The sequence below is a fragment of the Rhea pennata genome, chromosome 2, assembly GCF_028389875.1.
Source record: "Rhea pennata isolate bPtePen1 chromosome 2, bPtePen1.pri, whole genome shotgun sequence".
Lineage (NCBI taxonomy): Eukaryota > Metazoa > Chordata > Aves > Rheiformes > Rheidae > Rhea > Rhea pennata.
The window spans coordinates 58,487,874-58,496,142 of record NC_084664.1 but is presented as its reverse complement, the minus strand read 5'-3'; positions in this window follow the sequence as shown (position 1 = coordinate 58,496,142).

Genomic DNA, 8,269 nt, shown 5'->3' with positions numbered 1-8,269 from the left:
TACCCTTCTATCTTATGTGCCAAATTTCTGTTCAAATAATATTGAACCTCTGAAATTGCTGATAGCTAGACTTTTAACTGTTAAAAACAAATGGAGGGGGAAAACTGGAATAATTATTGTAATTCAGTGATACTGATACAATAGGGAGCAGCTCTGCTTTATTAGTAATGACTGATGAAATTAGATCTCTCAGTCTAGGAAGTTAGTTATATTATGTGTCCTCCCTTTGGACAAAAGGAGAGTGTGGGAAAGATCTGCTGATTCTCCTGCGTCCTTGTTGCCTTGCGGACTTCTTCGTTTCAGACATGTGAAGTGCGTTAGGACATTGTGTTTCTGTTTTAGCAAATGAGTGGAAATGACGCACCAGGGTGATAGTGCCAGAAGTAGGGTGGGAAAAAAAAAACTCACCACCTTTCTAGATAGTACTTTTTAAACTGATCTCATGACAGGCTTTTGAAAAAGATTTGCTTTGCTTTTCTCTTTTGCAGTTCTTGCCTGAGAATAATCTTTCAGGGACAAATGAGGGAAACATTTAATTAAATTTCTGTGAGAGGCAGCAGAGACAAGCAATGAGTTTTCTACAATGTACATGTGCATGCATGTGTGTGTGTGTGTGTGTGAATACTTTGAGGGAGGGGAAAAACCTCCTTTCAGTTTCCCCAGTTATTTATTACATGTCTGCAGATTGCCTAATTGAACTCAGAGAGGTTATCAGTTCTAGGAAAACAGTCATTAGGGGACACTGAACATTTTGTTTTCCAATCAAATTTCCCAATCGTACAAACTTGTTAATGTTTATTAACGGAAGAAAGTCAAAGCAAGGAAAGACAATCAATCTGAAAGCTAACAAGGAAGAAGAATGACTGCTAGTTCTTGATATGCTATTAACTATTCATCACAAATATGCTAACAATCTCTCTCCCTCATTCAGAACAGCCTCTGTGATAAATGTGGTATCCAGAAAAGACTCAAAAATAATAGTACAAATAAAGCCTGTTTTCTTCCAGCTAATTATATAGTCTAGAAAACTAGGTTAACTATGTATCTAGGAATATTTTAGTGATATCGAAGTGTATTTCCTAGCTGCCTGTGTCTAGCTTTGCTGCTAGACATGTCAGAGAAATAGATAACTCTTATCTTTTGAATATGTTTTAGTGGCAATCCGGCTGTGCTATGGTTTAGACTGCAGTCATTGCTTGAGTTAAACTGCAGTTATTGTGTGTGCCCAAATGGTTTTGATTGTCCATGCCAATGCGAGCTTGGCCTACTGAGGCTATTTTGCCGTAAGGAGGACTTGAGGACTGGCACGTTTTCAAAGCCTTATATTCTGCTCTAGCTGCCACATTTCTATTGGTATCAATGGATATTGAGCAGTAAAAACAGCACTTTCTGATCTGAAATTCTGCTCCTAAGTGTCGTGGTGGATTTACAGTTTTCTACATGCCATATCAAAAGATTGTATTCAGGGCACAATGTTCATTTGTAATCATCCAGAAATACAGACACTGGGATTTCTTCACAGCTGCAATAACATTACTTTAAGACACAATGTGTGGGACCACTCATCTAAGCTCCATAGATCATAGATAGTCTCTGGAACAGGATGCAAGATCAGATTCCTAATCTTGTCCTGTTAGGTCTGAGTGTGCACAAACTTTTGGAAACCTCCCCCTGGGGCAGGCTTGGGGTGTGTGTCTGTGAAAAATAAGCCTCAAGTCACTTGGTCGTCTTCTCTCCTCTTCGATCCTGTCACCTTCATCCCTAGATCTCTCTGGGGAGCTATTTGGTACTATGTCTCTGCCCTGTTTTTCCCTTGTGTCTCGGCTTTGCTCTGGCTGTCTGAAAATTCTTATCCACCTAGTTGTGCCAACTTCCTACCATCCCTCATGCAATCACAGTAAAAATAACTTCAGAAAAAGCTCACTTCATACGTTGTCATTTCTCTTTGATGTTTGAGTTATCCTAAATAGGAAAACAACTAAAATCTGATTTAATAGCTTTCCTTCTCTCTTAGTTTTTAAACAACTAGCACTTTTTATATTATGGGAAAAAGTCAGAGGGAAGAAAAATTGCAGTTTTCCATTGTGTGTGAAAATATTTTGCACAGCTTGTGGAGAAGTGACATAGGATAACAGAAACTGAGTACCAAAGCCAGTGAAAATGTCTGAACTTGTTTAAACTTCCAGTGCCGGAAGGTCACACGTTAAGACAAACACTTGCTGACCCACTAGGTCACTCCACAGGATTCCTTTCTGGAATTTAACTTTAAAGTGCCTCTAACTTATGTGACTCCTGTTAAAACTGCGTTCTAAGAATTAGGCTGGACATTCAGCTCCTAAGTATTGTTTTATTCAATTTCCTGAATCCTGAGCTGGCCAAAGTATTTCTGATGGTAAGAAAACATGTCTTTTTACATCTTAAAATGGGGGTGGAGTTCTAGACCAGATGCGTTGGCAGACCTCTTCCAGGTATACTACTTAGAGCAAAATGTTATATCTCATTTGGAAGTGTCTGAAACACAGAACATTGTTAAGCACTATGATAGGAAGCAGAATTAAGACTCGAGACACTGATGGGGAGGAAAGAAACTGCCTTTATCTCCCTTCACAATTCTAAGTAAATGCCATTTTGGGAGAGATTCTGCCAGCTTGGCTGTCTGGATTTAGAAATTTTGAAGTTTTCTGTTTCCCTCACAATTTCTCCCCTCCTCCCTCATTTTTCCCCACTCTCCTCTTGTGCAGTTTGGTTCCTTCAAGCTGGCCAGCAAAGCCATTTGAGTCTTCTGTCAAATAATCTTTGCAATCAGCCCTTTGCCTAGCAGGAGTGAACCCATCATGATCTCAACACCATCAAGTATAATTTGCAGTATGAATCCAAACTGTGTGGCTCCGGCTTCTTTCTAATGAATATGACATCTGATTAACTTCACACATATGTTCCAAAGTGCCAGTCTTTGTTTGTCTAGAGGCTAAAATATTTAACAGTTTGGAGAGTGAAGACAATGCCAACTACATCAGCTTGTTTTAGCTCTGTAGAAGGTATGTAACTTCCAATATAAGCATAGGCATGTATATGTGGAAAATATGTTCCAAAGCTGTGTTGAATAACAGTGTCCAAAAGTTAATGGAATGATCCTTTTACCTTAGTCAGTTCTAATCAAAACCATTTGAAGCACCCATAAGAAACATTATCTATTTCACTTAATTTTAACCTGAATGTTGGCAGGCTTCTTTGTTATCCTGAATTCCACTATGAATGGCTTTTGAATCTGAGAAGCTGTGTGTGTTTAAGTAGTGCTTGGATCTGAAATGGCAGCACATGTTCAGCTGCATATGTCAGAGCAAAGCTGAACGGATAAGGAACCTTGCACTAGATGTGTAGGAAGATATTTTTGTTTAAGTTACCAATGAGAGGGAGGAAACACTGCTGAGATTCTGTGAAGCTGCTGCCCAGGTTTGGAAAGGGAGACATTCTCTGGTAGACGAAAAGCGAACGTCAATGAGCTCTAAAGGAATTAGATCATCTTGGCTGAGATGAACCATAGTTTACAGTGCAGATTCACATCTGCTCAATGTACTCTAGAGAAGATAAACTGAGCACAGTTCATAGCGCAACATAGCATCTCACTACACAGACAGAAGGATAGGACCAGTCCTGCTGTTTTCACCTGTTCCCTCAAGGCTAAGGTGAATGCTGTATCATGGCATGTCAATGGGTATGTGCTCATGTATAGGACCCCCTAGTCTTGCAGCATAATAATTCTCAAATAAATTCTAGCAGCTTCTTGTTCTCTCTGCATTAAACTGCAATCTAGGTTGACTTTTCCTTCCTGTTGCTACCACCAATAGCCAAGTTGCATGAACAACTTTGTGACTAAGTTAAGAAAACCCTTTCTTAGACAGGAAGGCATGTATGATCATCTCTGACCTGGGGATATTGCTTCAGTCACTTTTTTAGGAGAAAGAAATTAGGCTAGCCTGGAATTTCCAAATGTTTGTCCAATGAACAGTCATGGCCAGCAAGATTACTGAGAGCAAATATTATTGCATCAGGGAGCAGATGAGGACCTAAAGGTTAGATCCCCACTGGCTGTAGAAGGATGAATTCCGAACAGTTATTTAGTATAGCAGCTTTCATAAGGCTGCTGTGCAAAACAAACCACTTAACGCAACAGGGCTTCCTAGACCATGTTCTTCCCCAGGCCGTAATAGTCAGCTCTGCGAGGGCTCTAGCTCTTTTCCCCCTATGGAACGTGACTGCATTACACTCTCACCTCAACGTGAGTGCTCCTTCTACTGTCAGACATCCTCAACTATGTGTTATGCCTCTGAGGATGCAGTAAAACACTGATGCTTTTGACCCTAAGATTAAAATACTCGCATTGGACTATTTGCCATAAGACTTGTACAGCCCAGCTATAGGCGACTTCTTGATGTGGGTTAAATTGTCCACCTCATTAGAGGTCTCTTTTCAATGGCTTAAGATTTTCTCCCAGAACTTCTGTTTTGAAGTTATCGTTCCTTGTGCTTTATCTCTGGCCAAGAATTAGTGTGTGTGGAAAGTTCCAGCAAATATATTCTGATCTTTCCCTGAACCAGTGTAGCGTGAAAGGCCCGCGATAGGGAACGAACAGCATGTGGTGTCTGGTCAGGGCACTCAGCTGTACATCTCAGACAGAGGAAAGATGGTTCCAAAGCAACATTTCACAATCCCAAGCTTCTGGAAAACTTACTTAAATCTAAAATCCTTCTGTTACAGCAAATTCCCATCTTGCTCTAGAGTGGAGTTATCCCTGCTCTTGCATATCTAAAGCTCTTGTGATTTGACACAGTTTTGGACATAAAACAGTACAAAGTAGAATTGGTGGCATGCTGCCTGTTGCAATTTCATGTGCAGATGGTAGCTTTGGATTTCATTGCTTCTGAGAGTATTCAGAAACTTGACAATATCATTTCATTTATATAATATTTGATGTCATGGATATCCCTATGTTGGAGCATTTAGAAGGGAAAAAGCTTGATGCGCAGTAGGTTGCTGCATGTGACTGCATTAAGGCCTTATTCCCAAACAAAATACTAATTGGCTTTCTATGGCTGCAGACAAATCACCACCAGCTACAGTTTGATTCCCTCCTTCACAGATTTGAAGCAAACCTCAGAATGCCACAAGAGGATTGACTCTGAGGAACTTACTTTGGCTTCCGTGCTGCTCGCTGGAGCTGACAGCACGTTGTGGATGTGTCATCTGCTCTCTGGCTGGCCAAGTGTCGCACTGCCATCTGGCTTGAGTCAGGGAAATGCACAGGGGGAAGTGAGCATTGCACAGAACTGGCAGGGAGGCCTGTGCGCTCAGTCAGCCCGAAAATGCTGCACTTTGGGTCGCTGAAAAGCATTTGCTTTTAAAATCAGCCTCAAACAAAGGTCGTTGTTGGGGGAGAGCAAGAGAGTGCGTGCACAAGCACACTCGTCAGAGGAGACTCATAAAGATGAACTACTTAGGAAATAGTCATTAGTAGCTTCTTAATTTGAAAAGATACAGAGCCTTACCACACAAAAGACTTAGATTAACCTCCACAGTGACATTAATAACTATTTTCCTGTTATACATTATGGATTTTACTGTGGGCTATTAATTTTGTATAATGGGTCTGTTGGTTGATTATCAAAGGCTGAATTGATTACCCTCTAACATTAAAGCAGCATCAGTATCCCCATACTGAGTTGATGGCATTTTAGAAATAGCTAGACAGATCAGATTGACTTGTGGCTTGAACTGGCTTTTGTCCAACGATATCTTGGGGTTTGAGATACTGCTGCACATCTCTCTAGCATCTGTCTGTTTTAACCTCAGTAGCACTAACACAGTCCCTAGTGGACTTTAAGAGCTCCCAGAATATTTCCTTTTTTGGGTTTTAGCAGGACTGTTAGAATCTTAAGGCAGCGTGCGTTTATCAGTACTCACTCAGCCTCACACTGAAGCAGCTTTTTTCAGATATAAGTTTCCTGCCAAACTGAAACCAGGTACAGCTCAAAGAACTCAACCTTATTGTTTAAAGTTGCTCTAATTATAGCTGAACAATATATTTTACCATCTGCTGGCAGTTCTCTTACAAATTGCTAGAAAAGCTCACTTCATTCAGAAGCTTGTCATCCAAACTTTAGTCAAAAAGCAATTTATTTTGAAACAAATGTTTCCAGATGCTTTCCTGAAATGAAGCACCAGCTTTGATTAAAAACAAATAAATAGCTGAAACAATTGAATGAATTCCGGCTTGTGGCTAGTTCATGCCATGATGTCCCTTCACTCTTCCAAACATCAGCAGAAATAATCTAAGAGCACAACTAAGTGTTTGTATTGGCTCTTCAGAGCATCTCTCTAGCTAGAGATGGTGCGGGTGAGCTGGCAGATCAAGACCTGTCAAAGCACACATATCATCAGCTGGGCAAATCCTGAGGGATGTCCAGCTTCAGTGCCATTGACTGAAGGGAATGTAGCAGGCTGTAAAACATCTTGATCTGCCTTTAGGCTGAGCTAATGACCATAAGATAGGCACCTATTTTATCAAAAAAAGAAAAAGGGATCTTCTATGTCCACTGTGACCACTTCTGGTTCCTAGTGACCTGACAAGACCTATTCTGATGAGTATGACCATCCTCCAAAAACACATATTGTTCTTTCTTTGTAGCAACTAGCTCAGCTTCCTTGAAAGAAAGATGCCTGAGGCTTACGAGCCAGGCATGTTTCTTAAGAAGATGTTGGACCTAATGGTAGTTTTAATAGCATTTCCCACAGTGGGCCTTTTTTCATGTGTTAGTTAAATTGTTCACGTGGTTTGCAACAATGGAGAAAGAAAATTCATTAACAGTCCTACTTCATGTTCCACACAGGTGGATGCTTCCTGAAATCAGACAGATACTCTGCATGATCAAAGAAGGGTTAAGCCTTGCTTCTTTTTCCTTTTCTCTTCTTTCTTTTTCCTATCCCCACCCATGCATTTCAGAATACTCTAACCCACTTTCCCCTCCTTGGAGCAAAAGGGCAAAGTTTCAGCCTGCAAATTTTGCTGAATGTAAAATGAAAGTCACTCGTGTGTAAAGAGCAGCCATATGATATGTAAATCATGAAATCACAGACCATGTAGGACAGTCTGAATTTGTTTTGTAGTAGCTTTAGAGAGAACGGCCAGGAGGTGAGTTTAGTAGTTGGAAAGAGAAGAGCAGATGACTGTTGCTCCCCAAAGAAATCCATGTTACCAATTTGGCTAGGCAAGGGAGGTGGTAGCCAAGCTGCAGCAGAGGAGGACAGCATAGGCGAGAAAGGATTAAAGATCATAGAGAAAACCTAGAAAAGTTAGGATCTTTCTCTCCTATTAGTCTGTTTTGTAGAAATTCATAGAAGTGGAAATTCCAAGAGCTAACGTGGGAGTATCATGACTAACCTATTTTCCTGTTCTTTTTCATGTAGTCATGTAGGTTATGGCTTAGTATTGTAGCATTAGAAATTGTTTTGTGTACTTGTGTGAATAAGGGCTGGCTCCAGAAGCATTTCATGTGCAAATGGATGTGATTGCTTCTACAGCAGGGGGACAGAGCAGCAATCCAAGCCAGACATTTTGCTATCAGGGTTAAAACTCTTAATCTCCGTTTCAGAACAGTATATATTTTTTAGTTACGAAGCATTCTTAAACTGCAAAAAATGCAATGTTTAATGAGCACTTTAGTAAGAGCCTTAGTCTGCAAATGCCAGACATTTGCAATTGAAGTTGGGTCCTTACACAAGTTACGTGCAAATTGCTGATGTCCCTAGCCTCACTGCTTGTGAGATACAAGGAATTTCACAGAATTTAGTTCAGTTAGTGCTCTGAGAACAAGTGCCAACAAGTATTCATGTACTTTACTCCTCCTACTCCTCTCTTTCTCCTTCTTCCTGAAAACAAACCAAGCCAGAAGCCCTTGTAGACATTTTGTAACAATATTTTTGTTTATAGGAAGCTCAGCAAGCCTCAACATTGCCAGTAAACTGAGCAAGTGGGAGCATGTTGGTTAATGTTGGCAGATATTCTGTTGCTGCCCGTTAAGTTCCCCATAAATGTCCTAATTTTCCAACACCTCTGCGCCCCAAAGCTGCAGCATATACTGAGAATAGGCATGTGCTGCTTAGTATTTCTGAGAAGCAGTTTCAATTTATTCAGACACCCATTTCTTCAATGACAAGTACCAGATGAGCTATTTTTTTTTAACACATTTTATACATTCAGGCCTGCAACATA